The following is a 16,331-nucleotide window of genomic DNA, read 5'->3' as shown; positions in this document are numbered from 1 at the left end:
ATTGGGATCAAATGTGAGTCTGTCACACCTGTGTTTTGGGCTCTAGCGACCTGCTCTCCCCAATGCTAGCCCCTAAAAATGAGCAGAAGAGTGCAGCAATGCATTAATGGTAAGAGTAGATGAGCCTGGTTGCTGATGGCTAATCAATCATCCTTACTGCTGAGATGAGAGCAGGTTCCACTGCAGTGATCCTGAGGTGGTGATGGGAAGGGAGGAGAAGGGAAGAGACACGAGGGTGGCAGTAGGGAGAAGGTTAGTAAGATAAAGTGCAACAGAGTGGAAAAGACAAAGAAAAAGTTTAATCACATCCCCACCAGAACCCAGGCCTGACCCACACAGACAAGGAAGACCGAGTGAGCTAGGAGCTTAGTAGTGTAGAAAGTAGTAGTTTAAACTTCAACTTTAAACAGACTTTAAACCTCAGCGCTGTCTCGAATGACAATGTAAAGCAGAAAAAGAAATAGGGGCTGGTTCAAAATAGGTAATGAAGCCACATACCCTTTGAAAGACTGAATTTCATCATTTGTTTATCAAAACTGTGAAATCAAACAATCTGATTACAGCTTTTGACATTTACTGCCATTCAGAAAGCAAATTGTACCCCAGAGCTTTTCATCACCTGCCAGACTTTGTGGCCAGCGACTTTCTGATTAGATGGGAGGTTTTTAATTGTGTAGTTTACGTGGGAGCTGCCCACCTTCACTTGTGTGAACGCAGCTCAGTGGTCTTAGATTTATAATATCTCTGCTGAAAGCTGCCTGAAGCAGTGGACTTTTGTACACAAAAGGAATAAATTTTTGAATTTAACCTACACTGTTTGTGCTAAGAGGGTGATATTGGACATCAAAAGAGAAACGTGAGTATTTTCTGCTGAATCCTTAAAAGAGAAACATTTCTGTTGATTCCTCCCCTCCCTTCCCTGTCTCTCCAGCCAAAATGTTTTTATTCCAAGGTCTTCTCTTTTCAAGAGCGTTGAATAAAACATGACGTCAAGCTCAGCTGTGTCGACGCTAATCCACTTTCTATACAGTTTGCTGCATATTAGTGCTGAAACACATTTAAATGTGGTGTTGTGTGCACTTCAAGAGGTCACCACCATCTGGCCTGTCAGAAACATGAATAAATAGCAAGTCTGTCGACACAATTTTTTAGGCTGTTTGTGTGAATGGTATGATAAAAAAATTAACTGTGCTTAACATTTTTAGATATTTAAATATATAAAAAGACAATTCAGTGGAAAAACGCATTAACGTAGGCTGCGAGCTCAGGCTGTCTCTTTCAGATGAATAATTTAATACATTTGTAACTGTCTGTAAAGAATGTTTGCAATTTTCAAACGCTGTCACTATGAGCAGAAGAACATTAAGATGGACAAATGTGAGGGAGTGGGTTTTTTTCAGTACGCAGACGCCGACCTAGACTGATGATAACCTTTAAAGCTGAACAAAAGAAAACATTTTCCCCCAGTGTTCTTGCACTGTGTACGTCATCAGATACAAGTCTATCCTTCATCTCAACACAGTGCTTATTAAGCCAAACTTGGGAAGTTATTAAGAACGAGGCAGCCACTGGAAAACATTTCACAGCAGCGATGTTCCGCGGTGACCCAGACTGAGTCGGATGTTTAACTGGTGTCGATGGGAGAAGCAGCAGTGACCTTTTCGCTGCTCAGTGGGCGAGGAAGGAGTTGTTAAAGTTCACATGAAACAAGAAGCACATGGATTTCCCCTCACTACTGCTGACAAAAAACAAAACAGGAAAAATAACCACTGATGTTTTCAGCCAGTCCAGTTTAACAGCTCTGAGAAAATCTAGATATTTGTGGTCTGCCCACATTGTATCCAGAAGACTTCAAAATCCCTTGACCCCAGTGATGCTAACATTTTTACCAGTTCTGTGAAATATCTTAGGACGGATTGGTGCACACATTCACGGCTCCCTCGGGAAAACCTCTGAAAACCATGAATGTCGGCCGATTGCATCGCTTTATTGATTCACTGACTTTTCAACTTTTGCTATGTTCTGATCAAACTGTAAAATTGGCCAGAACTTAGCTTTATGAACAACTGCAGACTGTGTTTAGTGTTAATCAACAAATTTCAGAATAATAACACCCTGAACTAACATAGTGATGTGAAAATGATCTAAAAACACCCATTTTATCTCTAATATTAGCAGCATGTTGCAATCATTTCTTATGATGCAGATGTTAGGGGGCAGTATGGTGGTTAGCGTTATCACCTCACAGCATAAAGGTCGAGCGTTCAAATCCAGCAGCCTTTCTGTGTAACTCTCTCACACTGAACGAGGATAAGACAGAAGTTATAGTTTTTGATAGTCACACCCTGATGGAACAACTAACTGATAGCCATCTCTCGCTCACTGTTAGAAACCTTGGTGTTTTCCTGGACAGCTCATTAAAACAGATCTCCTCTGTGGTAAAAAACAGTTTCTACCAGCTGTGTCAGATATCTAAAGCAAAGACATACCTCCTTATGAAGGACCTTGCTCATTCACGCTCTTATCACTTCCAAATTAGACTGCTGTAATTCCCTCTTCTCGGCCTCCCATCTTCCTCCATTTACCAGCTCCAGTTAGTTCAAAACCCAGTTAACTGGTACTAGAAATAATGCCCACATCACGCCAGTTTTAGCCAACCTACATTGGCTCCCTGTTGAATATCGTATCAATTTCAATTTTTTCTTGCTTACCTTTAAAATTTTAAACAATTTGGCTCCCAGCTATCTATGCGAACTCCTTCATTTGTATATCCCTAATAAGGCACTTAGATCTTCCAATCAAATGCTCCTGACGCAACCGAGGTCTCGTCTGAAGTCCAGAGGTGATCGGGCCTTTGCTGTCGTAGCTCCCAGACTCTGGAATAACCTCCCTCCTTATATTCGTTCCTCCGAGTCCATCCAGTCTTTTAAATTGCGTCTTAAAACGTATTATTTTAGTCTGGCTTTTGATTCAAACTAGTATGTTACTTTGTGGCTAGTTTTTTTTTGTTTCAAACAATTGTCATATTGTTTCCTGCCCTCTTTTATCTATTTCTTTTTTATTCTGTCTTATGCTACTGCTCTGACCGACTGTGAAGCACTTTGGTCAACTTTGTTATATTATTATGAGCTATAGAAATACATTTTGATTTGATTCTGTGTGGAATTCATGTTTTCCATGTCCATGTGGGATCTCCCCAGATACTCAGTCTCCCTTCTGCACCCTAAAGACATCCAAATTGGCTGTGAGTGTGAAGGGTTGTCTGTCTGTGTGTATTAGCCCTGCAACAGATTGGTGTACCCTGCCCTGTGATAGTTGGGATAGGCTCCAGCACAAAAAGAAAATGGATTGATGTTAATGTCTAATGAGACTCTTTGGGTTTTTTTTATTAGGCAACGGCTGATTAAAGATCGACACCTTGACAAACAGTAACAATGGTTCAATATGTCAGTCTATACTAATTAAAAAGCACTCAGCTCAACCACTGTGCAAAGCATCTCAAATTTAATGAACTTTTTTTCGTCTTCAAGTGTTGCTCTAATTGCTTCAAAAAAGCAATGTCAAAACTTTTTTCCTTTTCGGTGTTATCTCTCGTGCATATGGTAAAGTCCTTGTTTTTGAGTACCAGTGCCAGAACTTTTTTGTGACACAGCTGGAGACTCTCAGTGGAAAACAAATGTAAATTTCATTATCCAGACGCTAGAGAGAATAATGTAACACTAAAACTCTCTGTCTTTCTGCCAGAGTGTGCGCTGCTGTTTTGTTTTTTATGTCTCTCCTCTGTGCAGTCGCTAATGGCCACTCCTAATGCTTTTCCTCTTAATAGTGGAGTTGTTTTCCATAGGGGGAACAGGATGGACCTGGGACACGTCTCTTCTAATGAGCAGCAATTTAGCCATAGCAGCAACTAGAGCAGAACAGGGTAAATGAACAAAAAACAAAACAAAACAAAAAAGATTTCGCTTTGCAGTCACTGGGTTGAATGCCAAATTCCTGTGTTTTTAAGGGCTGCCAGTGGATGCAGAGTGAGATGAAAGAGTAAGGCCAGCATGTTTTTGTGGGTGCATTTAAAGGCTTTTTGTGAGTATGTGGGAGACCAGCCTAAAAACAAGAGGAGGGCAGTGAGGAAGACATACATTAGACTGAGACTACTGCTGAAGGGCTGTCCTCGTAAGAATGTCACAGTATACAGCACTGTCCAAGACTGCCGTCCTCCAATCAGCTACTGGCAACTACTCCCCACTAAGCAGACACAAAGACAGAGCAGCTGCGAGAAGCAATTTATAGTACACAAGAAAGCATTTTATAATTAACACTACAAGGTTAGAGCCACAAGAATTACCCTAACATTATGCACGCAAGCCCAATTTAAAGAACAAACAAAAACTGAAAGATGCGGAAGATTATCCCGCAGTGGTGCACTAAATGTGCATAATTGTTATGCGTTATCAGTTTTCGCAGAAATGTTCCCCTCAACAGTTAATCAAACAAAAGCTTCTTCAGCAGACACGAGAAAGAGTAAAACATGTCTGTGGATGTCTTTAGATAGTATTCATTGGCTGGTCTAAGATGGAATCCCTGGATATGGTGCAATTTTGCAGTGCTACCAGCTGCAACTAAATGATTACTGACTGCTTCTTGTCCCCGGCCACACACGCACACACACATAAGATGAGAGAGCTCAGGGGAGGAAGGAGAGAGAAAACAGACAGGGGTTTATTCAACATATCAGCAGGCAGGTAATCCGACTGGCAGTGGAATAAGAAGATTAGCAATACTCACTGATGAGTATGAATTCAGAGGAAATATTGCTCAGGAGTCTGCTGAGTTAAGCTGCAAACCAGGACAAGTTCAGGGAGAGTTAAAATTCAAAAATTCTGAACTCATCTTGACTACCCTTAACATGTTTTAGCTTTTTAGGAAGATGCATCTGTAAAATACTCGCGTTTTGTTGTTCCTCCTACCCCAGAGTGCTTTTACTGGGTAGCTTCTATTCATTATTTGAGGTTACCTTAATTTGACATTTGCGAAAAAATATATCGCACCTTCTCAAAATGGCATCTTTGAGGATACGTCTTTGAGCGAGACGTTACGAGGAAGAGAGCGAGACTACAGAGTGCTGAAAAAAGTAACAGGTTTTTCATACTGATTAGCAGAGGAGGTGTATCACTTGCCAGATGACATAGTAAGAGGCATTAAAGATTCATGGACAGGAAATGATGTGTAAATCACTGTTATGATTCATGCATATTTAATGAAGCCTCATAAGCAATAAAAACCTAGAGCCTGGGTGTAGATCCAGTGCTTCTTCTGCTTTATATGATAATGAATATATAGGTGCTCTCAGCAGCCAGAACCCCATCGACCAGCCTGCAGGCATCATCTTTTGCTCGTTTTTCACAAAGCCTCTCAGATGGATGAGAGGCATGCATGCCTAAATGGAAATGACGGGATAAACAAAGCTATCTTTTCCTGTGAGCGTCCATCCCTTTGCTAAGCAAACATCTAACAAAGCTCTCTCCATTAGAAAATGGACCCAGGCGAGCAAATGAAGAGAAATCCATTCCTATCAATTTTGATTTCACAAAACACAATAGTAATTTTTTTTAACACTAATGAATAATATAAGATTAAAACTGAGGAAGAACATGGAAGTTGATAGAGTGGAAATCCATTCATAGTAGTAACTAAGGCAACAGTTTGACAGGCTGTCCCTCACAATTACAACACAATTAATCAGTAACAATAACACACACTGTGCATCAGTACCAGTATAAATAACAGCATTATAATAATATGATGATGATGATGATGAAGAAAAGAATTTACATTTTAAAAAGTAATTCAATCAAGTCAAAATACTAACCAATTGACTTTATATGAGCAATAAGATTTCAGGTAAACTGACCCTACAGCAGACCTACTGTGACTTTGTCAATGCCTTTCTAAATCAACAAGCAATACAGTAAAAGTCAATTCGGTCCGCACGGTCCTGGGTTATTCCGGCAATGATGTTTTCTTGGTCACTACACTGAAGTTTGGATTTAAGTGAGGAATTCACACTTTGACACCTACAAGTTTCCACCTCCCAAATGTGCAGTGGTCCAGGCTGGGGATTTAAGGTCAGGCCTGTAGTTGTCCCAATTATACTGTGGTGAGCAACGTCACTGCTGGCTGGATTGATGAATGAAGCTGACATTTCTGACATACAGAACAGTCTAAAGGATTTGGTTGGTGTGTAGTTGCAGTAAAAACTGTGCAATTGTGACATAGTTGCCCGGGGATAGAGTTTGTCATTTCGTATGCACTTTTAAGCAGCCAGGCATGTGAAGCTGTCTAAATATGGCGTGTTTGTATTGGTGTGTAATGAGTCATGAGTGACAGAACTGAACTGGAGAGAAATGAAGAGACTTGCAACAGATTAATCCCGTTGGGCAACATATTGCCTTAACACAAAGGATGTGGGCAGTACAATAGAGCTGTGGAAGTAGGGCAAGAGTATCCATCCTGAAAGTGGCACACAAGCTTGAATGTAGAAGAAGATGACAGGACATTAAAAATTCCAGCTGGTATTAAAAAAGGAAATCACTCACTCACAACTAATACTTGCAAAATTGTCTTTCAGACTTACATCTGTTCCAACTAAATGAATAGGCAACACGAAATACATTTGACATAACTAAGAAAGCCCTGCTGGGGTTTTAATACAGTACGCATTCTCTAATCCTCGGCACAGTACAACTTGACTGAAATCCAACCAAAAACTGTGGAAAAAAGCCCAAGTCACCTCAACATGAACTCATCTCTCATTGGCTTTTTTCCATTCTTGGCATAAAGCTGTGATCCCCACACACCACGAGAGCTGTTGTCAGATGCTGAATCAATTTGGCTCAGATCAAGATGCAAATCTACTAAGCAGGTTAACTTTAAAAGAGAAAACTATCATGCAATAAACCAGATAATCTTAACCTGACAATTAGTCTAAAGCAGGGGTGTCAAACATAAGGCTCAGGGGCCAAAATTGATCTAGCAAAGCGTCCAATCCAGCCCACTGGATTTGGCTTTGGAAAATGTGAAAAAGAGCATTGATTTTTTTTTATTTAACTGCATTTTCCTGCTGATAAAGACTTCCACCATGGACATTCACACTAAACCAAAGTAATTAAGTAACAGTTTAACAGTTAAATGGTAGAAAGGTTTCTGTTTTTCAATCTCTGCTATTGAATACATTGGGTTCACAGTAAAGATAAATAAATAAATTAAAAACAAAAATAGAACATTTTCTGTGAAATAAAAACTTTCTTTGTATAATTAGATGACAGTCTGGGCAATAAGTTTCTTTAATTTTACACATTTATTTCTTACAATTTTAGGCCCAAAGAGACATCCTGACAGTTTTCTTTCATTCACTGCAGCAGCATTTATTTATCATGTTCAAAACTGCGCATCTTTTTATTTTATTAAGATATCTCATGTTTAAATGTGTTAAATGTGTGGGATGTTTCACTGGTCGGGGCCCATTTGCGATTATTGTCGGCTGTATGTGGCCCACAATGTAAACTGAGTTTGAGATCCCTGGTGTAAAACAAATCTTCCATTTGGATTTCTCACTGGCCTGTTAAGATGGATATACAATACGCCAGTTACACATAAAAACATTATTTACAGTCTTTCAGAGGATTTGTTTTTACTTAACTTGTAGTTAGTCTATCTTTATCACATCCCAACCCAGACCCCCGTTAGTAGTACCAATATCATTTTTCTCAAAATACGTCACAGCAGAGAAGAAAACAGCCGCTTCAGCATCCTTCAGGTGTCCCCAGATGTATGTGCTTCAGGTACAACGGATTCCAGGTTGCCATCGTACTTGATGGCAAATCTTATCCAGGCCAGCTGCAGCTCCTCTTCTCTGCTGGGCACCTCATGGGTTTGGCACAGTGGCAGTGCCAATGCCCGTCAGCACTGAACATCAGTCACTGCATGCCCCAGATTCACACATCACCCCCACTTCAGAGAGCCAGCCAACTGTTTGTACATCTATGCGAATAAAATTAACTAACTGAGGCAATTACAGATTTCATTAATATCATTTTTATAAGAAAAGGGCCTGACAGAAACTGATCTGATACAATTCCTCTGCATGAATAATATGGAGGAGATGTGGTTACCTTGTTCGCCGTGAAAGGGGCATTACATTTGCTGCTGGTTCATGAATATCTATTTCCTGATTAATTGAGTTGACCAACAAATCACATAGATTAAAAACACAGACTTACAAAACAGCTTACGAGTTCTTAAAAATCTTGTCTTGTGCATTTTCAGTCATTTCTAAAAACACAATGGTATATAATAAGAGGGGAAGTAACAGGTGCTGCTAATCAAACGCACTGTATTAACTGATGACCAGCAAGGGTGAAGCTCTATAAAAACAGAACTTGTGGTAGTTTGCTGGTCTGGAGTATACAGGAGTGTTTTAAAACAATAGCACATACTTCCCAGGAGTATTAGTGTAGTAGTGCAGATGTTCTGCCATAATACACAGCACTACATCTGAAGAAAACCAAACACAGCAAGCACATCAGCGCAAATACTGCATACCAGCATGGTGGTGGAGGAGTGATGATTTGGGCTCGTTTTTCTCCCACAAAACCTGAGTCTCACTGAGTCGACCATCCACTCCTCTGTGTGCCAAAGTATTCTAGAGTCAAAGGTGAGGCCATCTGTCTGACAGCAAATCTACAACCGAATGGTTGAAAAAGAAAATGAACTGAAGCAACGTTGCAAAGAAGAGAGGGCCAAACGTCCTCCACAACGATGTGATAGACTGATGAAGTCACACAGAAAACTATTGCTGGTTTTTCACAGGATTTCTTTGCTTTCACTATATTGTTAAAAATCTCTTCTCAAGTTTTCAAACATATTCGACCGAAGTTTGTGGCAAAAAAGCGGGAAACTCTTCAACAAAAACATCTTGAAAAGCTAAAAATAAAACGTGAAAATTGGAATTCGTTTGGGATTCATCACTTGGAACCAAGCAAACGGACTGAAAGGCAAGTCAATGAATAAAACATACAAGTAAGGAAAAGATGAGACAGTTTTTCTATGTATCCTGTCTCAGTCACTCAGCAAATCTCTTTAGGACTCTTGCCTAGCTTCTTAAACACTTTTCTTAAACACACGCTTTTCTCTGTTGCTGCTTTTATTTTAGAAGAACTCTAGTAAGAGTAGGTAGAAAACAAACACCATTTATCTATAATGTATTATTAAAATCCTTTGTGAACCATATAGGTGTGTTTCTCGCTGTATTTACCTTAACTTGTGAAGTCTGATATATGATTCCTGGGAGACAGACAGCTTTGGGTAGCCTTGGGGCAGTTGAGCTGCCAGGCAAGGTACTCGTCTTTCAGGGGCAGATATTTTTTTTAGACTTTTTCTTTTTCGCCTCAGGCAAGATAATGCTTTGTAATAAGTTTATTTAGAAAAACACACACAAATCAAAAGTATTGTTTTCTTAGGCTGGCTCTAGTCATGCTGTGTGAGTGAAGATGATTAAATACACAACATATTCTCAGTGGTGTTCACAGCTTAATATTTAGATGAACTGGCTTTTTGACTTCATTCTCCATCAGCTTCTTATTATTGAAAAAATCCTTGAGGAAAAAATAGTGGCAGTTCCTTAATAATAGAAGTTTTATTTACTGATATTATAGGCAAATCCAACTGACATAGGTGTAAGACGCTGTACCAATCACCATAACTGAAAGAATAAGATGTGATTTGCTGTTGCTGCAAGACTAATATGTATTAACATTTAGTGTCTCACTGCCTGTGAGCTTAGTAATTTTAGACAAAAACATTTTTACGTATCAAAGAGAAATCATATGAGTTATTGTGATAAACCTTTTTCATGCACTCGGAGTCTTTGAGAAAATTGTGTGTCATCTCAAGGTTATCATCAGCTTACCAATGAAATCTGGCACAGGCTTTATTTGCCTTTTATACTAGAGTTACATATATTTATTCCACCCACAAATGTAAAAGTAGGCCTTTGAGACTATGCCACCATGCATTTAACTGGAAATATTCAAGAGCATTAAGAATTTTTATAAAGAAATATGTGATGGACATTTTCATTCTGGTCAAGAGCATAATAAAAAAGACTATTACTATTCTCAGGTCTACAGTTAGGCAACAGCTATCTTATCTTACCAACCAAAATTATCATTTATAATATTTATCATTATTATTATGATAGTAGATTGTTTTTCCCTCCTCCCAGTGTTTCTAAGTTAAGTTAACTGCCACCTATCCATTGCAAATAAATGACTTTCTTTTCATGTGGGTGTTATCGTAATATTAGGAGGTATGGCAGTCATCAGTCTCCTTGGGCTTATGCTTTAGACACAGATGCTACATTTTCCAGTTAATGATATACTATAGTAAGAAAGAGGTTTTTTAAAAAGCCTTTATTATTGCTATAAAAGTGAAATAAAGATTAATTATGTTACATACTGGATGATTTTATGCAGCTTTGAACATTTAGAGCTTAAAAATATCACATTTGTTAAAAAAAACAACTAATAATGTGTAATTTTTATACCAGTTTAGTATGTCGCACAGCTGGCACTTCACAGCAAATGATTTAAGAGAAGATTGTGCAAGTGAAAATGTGCTGGTGGACAATAAAGTAAATACCAGTGTAACCTCCTGTGATTGAGAAAAGGTTTTTTTTTTTTTTTTTTTTTTTTATGTTTGGCAACTAGGGATGAGCAACATATAGCCTGAAAACAAAATAATGTAAGAAACATTTTGTATAATTATATTTATAATAATATAGAAAAACAATATAAACAACATTTTATTGATGCTTGCAGGCAGCAGCATTTATAAATGCAAGTAAATAAAGAGCATTTTCCATCCTTATTTTCTAATGAGCTACTGTCACCGATGACACACTACCTAATTTCAAGTGCGAATCTATTGAAATAAGGTGCCAACAGCAGCATTACTATAGTGTAATAGTAGTGGCACATCATTGTATCCAGTGACACAGCATAAGTCAAATGAAACTACAAAAGTAACCTAGGTTCGCTGGAAATTTTAAGTATAAAATAAAAACAGCTCAACACTACAGTTTAAATACAACTAGAGTCAATTAACCTAACGAATCTTCAGGTTGTTCCGCACTATTGTCACTTAATAAAAAGTTAGAAGAAAGAAGTTAAACTTGCTTGTTTGAGTAATGTTTTCTATATTTGGGTCACACGTCAGAGTGCCAGTATCTCCTCCTTCATATTCTGGTTGTATCTGATGCTGTGTTTATGTCTCAAGTGGTGAAACACATTTGTTGTTACAGTTTTCTGGCATATTTTGCAAAGTGTCATTGCTGTATTATCACAAACAGGCTGCATGTAATTGTCAACTTGACTCCATTCATTTGATAGCTACAGAAGAGGATTAGGGCCACTGGAAAAAAAAGTGGGCACGTATTTTTTTATCTTCTTTTCCAGAATTCTGACAAAAAAGTCAAAATTATTCATTACTATTCATAAAGTAACTACTTTATGAATTGTACTATGCTGCCACCAGCTCCCACTAACCGTCATCAGTTACAAACAATGGGAGGTAGTATTTTTCAAGAAATAAGGTACAAATATGATGCCGGAAAAGATCTGCACAGTTAATCAGAACAAATAACTCGTTCGTTAGATCTCAGTGCTGGATGTTGTGACGGCAAGCCGAAAGTGTCGGGGAAAGCTACAGAGGCAGGCTGTTCTAAAGCACAGATATAACCCGACGCACAAGTTTGTAACTTGGAATGAGCTATTGTAACTGCTGAATTATTGATGTTTCTCTGCTTTTAACCTTCCTGCCTTCTTGGGACCTTTTTGTGCCACTGCTATGTGTTAAATTTTCCCAAGGAGATCATTGTAGATTTCCGGAAGAGGGGTCATAACAACCATCTGCCTCTCTTCATTGGCAGTGAGGCGGTGGAGAGGGTGAGCAGTTTTAAATTCTTGGGGGTAACTGTGACCGAGGACCTGTCCTGGGGCAACCATATCACCTCAGTTGTACGGAAGGCCCAACAGCGCCTCTACTACCTGAGGAGACTGCGGAGCGCACACATTCCCAGATCTCTGATGTTGAACTTCTACAACTGTGCCATCAGCAGCGTTCTGACGTATGGATTTCTAGTGTGGTTCCCCAGCTGCACCAAGGCCGATCAGCAAGCACTCCAGCGGGTGGTGAAAGAAGCTGGCAGAATTATTGGAACAAGTCTGCCAGAGATCAGTAATATCTTCCCCACTCGCTGTCTGAGGAGGGTGCACAGTATCCTGCGGGACCAACATCACCCTGCGCGCCACCTTTTCCATCTGCTGCCCTTAGGGAGAAGGTACAGGTCTATACAGGCCAGAACATCCAGACTGGCCAACAGCCTGTATCCACAGGCTGTGAGGCTCCTGAACTCTCTGCCCCCCTCTCACGGACAATAACCATATCCAACTTCTTAATAGCAATGAACTGGTCTGCATTGGTGCATCATATCTTTATTCTCTTCCCCCTCCTGCCCCCCCCCCCCTCTTTCTTAAATAGATAACTATCATATCTGATATCATATCTCACAGTACAATAATATTGAATGGGTTGCATTGTTGTATTTTGTCATGTTTCTCAGGTCTTTGTCTGAATTTCTACGAACATTATTGCTAAGGATTGTCTTATTGCATTGGAGTCACACTGGGTTAAATATGTACACTTGGGTTTTAAGGGGTATTTATTATTTTCTTCTTTTTTTTGGGTTGTATGGAAGCCCCAAACGCAATTTCATTGTTCTTGACAATGACAATAAATAAATAAATACTAATACTAAATACTAAATGGCTGCCATTTCCACTGTGTTCAGTGGAATATAACCAAACTTGCCACAGGATAGTTTTTACCTGTCAATGTTAATATTCCAGTGTGAATTCCTTAAATCAGCCTAAAATGGCTGAGCAGCAGAAATCCCCACACCCATCACCCTGGGGACCATTTTCTGCCCATTGACTTCCATTATAAACGCTATTTTTCAACCCCAAATTATCATCATATGATTTTATTTTTTCTTCTTTTCTTGGATGTCAATGAAGACTCAGGGCCTTGAAGTTTTAATTTTTAAATTGCAAAAAAAATGCAAATAAAATAATGGCAGGTCAAAATGTATGTTGGTGCCAATCTTTGGTCCATCTAAAGGCCTACTTATAATGACAATCACATATTACTTCAACTGGTTTTTTGTGGAAATATTTAGTTTCGTTTTTTGGTTTTTGGGGCTTATAACACAGGGCACTCATGTAATAACACTGGGATTTGAAGGGTTAAAACAACGAAAATATAATTAAAACTTTACATGAATATTTCAGGGAGAAGTAGTTTTACAAGGTTGGCTAATTTAAAGTGGAATAAAATATGGATATATGGTCTTTTTATGGCGTGGCTGAGAATGGTCCCTAGGGTGATGGGTGTGAGTTTTTTAAAGGATGGCAGGAGGGTTAAGAGGCGGATGGCACTTCTTGTGTCAAGCTTTTCTTGCTGACTTAATTTTCTCACTTTTTCTAGGTGCCCTCACCTGTAGTCAGGCAGGTGGACAGAAAGATACACAGACATGCATGAGTGCTCACTTAACAGCATAAATGCACAGAGTGAGCATGATCCCAGACTCTGTATGCAAACTCTGCATGTACCTCAAGGCTGTGTAAACACAGTGACAGGTAATCCCACGGTTTGTAATGTTCTTCAAGTCATTCAGATGGAAGATTGAATTTCAGGCCTTTAGCCACACATTTCTTTTTTGTCAGTGTCACCTGTATGCAGCTATGTGGGTATTTCATTTCATTTATTTAATTGTGAGATGCATTGTAAACAATATTTGAAGGTTTCGCAGTATGGTAGGTTTTCAGAGTGGAAGCCACCATGTTCCCCGCCATTTTGAATACAGTGGCTGAGATGGACATCATCATTCCACCTGGTTGTGTTTTATGTATCTGGCTAGACATCGGCCACATACGAAATATGTCAAAGGCTGAGGAGAAGAGAACTCCTAGGTGTTTGTGGTGCCGTGGAGGCAAATTTTAATTCATGTCTGCATCTTCAGAATCAAGATATGAAGGATCATATGTTTATTTTATCATCATAATAGTTCCCCTCCCTTTTTACCTCAAGCCTCATCTCTTGAACTAAAGTCATAAATAAACATGCATAAACACACTTATTTACTCCCAATATTGTTGCAGTTATTATTAGATTAGACATGCAACCCTCCAGTCTCTGGACAGCTGATAATGAGCTGGCTAAACAACAACAGCAACTGGCTGCAAGCTAACATTATGCCAGTTAGCTACTGTTAGGTTTAAGTGTCCTAAAAATCACAATTTCCCTCTGATAAACAGTTTGGTTACCTTCTCACATCATTTAAATGTTAATTTGAAAATGTCCAACTTCAAATATGTTCAAATATGTTCCCTTCAAAGCAAGTGTCACTAACGAGAGGTAGCAACAATGAACAGATGCTAACAGCAGCAAAAGTTCAGGTCAACAACTCACCTCTGTCATCAAACTGAAGTGAACATCACTGACTCCTCGACTCATATTGGACTCCTTTTATAAAGTTCTACAGCCTCCTCAATAGTAAATATTGATTGACAGCTGAGGTAAAAAGGAGACGGACAGTCTACCCAGATAGCGAAAAACTCTAGGCCAGATTCAGTCCAGAGCCACTGCTAACCAGGTACACTCACCTCAGATGAACAGTGGGCAGAGGTTTTGAGGTGAGAGACAGTTTTGATCTCTTGGCTGAATTCTGAGATGTAAGAAGATGGAACTGAGTTTACTGTATTTTACACATTTTAACTTTAATGTGTACACCTGGCAAGTTGTTGAAAAACCAGAGCTAACTGGTTCCATTTTTAAGCGATAGCCTGTCTTTGTTTTACACATTTATTTTGTGTATTTATTTTAAGTCAGTGTAACAGTTGCTGTGAATATTTTCTTTTTGTCTGTAGCCAAAGCTAATCTAAGCTAATCTAAGCTAATCTAAAGCATATGAAGTTAGAGTTATTTTCTTTTTAATGCACAAATTCCACTTTGTTTTGTTTCCTTGCTGAGGCACAGACAGTGTACTTGGCAATATGACAATAGAATTTGAAATCTTGGGTTAAAAAGATGTTGGAAAGTAAGCACTTGATCTGAAAATCTCATACAGCCGATGCCTAATATTAACTTCCGAAATATTTTTTTTGCTTGAGATTTCAGACCAAAACATAGACTGGAATACATTAAATAAGATACATCTTTCCATCTTGTCTTTGGTGAGTTTGCCTTTTGATATGAACCAAAACAAGCCCATTGAATTTTGGTTGAAAGAAAAATCCAATTCTTTCATTTCTAACTGATATGTGAGAGGTGATTTTTGCTCCAATTTCCCCCCGCAGAGCATGTAGCACATATAGATGACTGCAGATGTGTTTCCAGCTGGTGTACTGAATATTAAAGAGATCTAGCAAGCTATGCTGATATCGGTTACTTGTACAATGATTGGAATTTAAATATCTGTGGAGGTCTATAATTTCTATATCGGATTGCTCGTACAGGTTTCTTTGAACTCGTGGATTTCACTTCAGCATTTGCAGTCAGGTCTACCTATACGTTACATGTCGCTTCATGTTGTTGATCATTAAATATTTATGTATTCCACACCGAGCTTTCCTCTCTCTCAGCAAAAGGCACTAACACACCCCAAAGATTGTTCAGAAAAAGGAAAAAAATAATCTGTCTTCAGTCATAGCGTTTACATGTGTGAGCATTTGCGTGTGTGTTTGGGAGAACATGAAGAAAGATGGAGAAGAGGAGGCATCCGTCTTCTCCATCCTACGGGTCAGCAAATGCCAGATAAGACATTAGAGCAGTGATGCTGATTAAGTTCACCCTACTTCTGTTCTGAAAAACCCCCCCAAAAAAACAACTTACCTCATGTCTGTCATTCTGTATCTCAAAAATACACACCACTGTGTCAACAACGTGTAAAAGGGACATCCTTGTGTCAACTGCAGATAGAAATTACCTGCTATCATTTTCTTCCCCTAGATTTATAATTTTGTGCTGTCAGCTGAGCTGGTATCACATGTGGCAGATGTGTCATATTTGAAATACAGCTCCTAAAATAAATCAGTAGAGTTTGGAAAAAGAAAATGTCAGTTTAAAAAAAATCTAGGGCATATGTAATTCTTTTCATAAAATTTGCAAAAGAAGGGAAAAAATATGACTGGCAAATAGTCAGTCAGCTCCTTTCTTCA

The sequence above is a fragment of the Astatotilapia calliptera genome, chromosome 13, assembly GCF_964374335.1.
Source record: "Astatotilapia calliptera chromosome 13, fAstCal68.1, whole genome shotgun sequence".
Lineage (NCBI taxonomy): Eukaryota > Metazoa > Chordata > Actinopteri > Cichliformes > Cichlidae > Astatotilapia > Astatotilapia calliptera.
The sequence above is the reverse complement of the archived record's forward strand: the minus strand, read 5'-3'. Positions refer to the sequence as shown.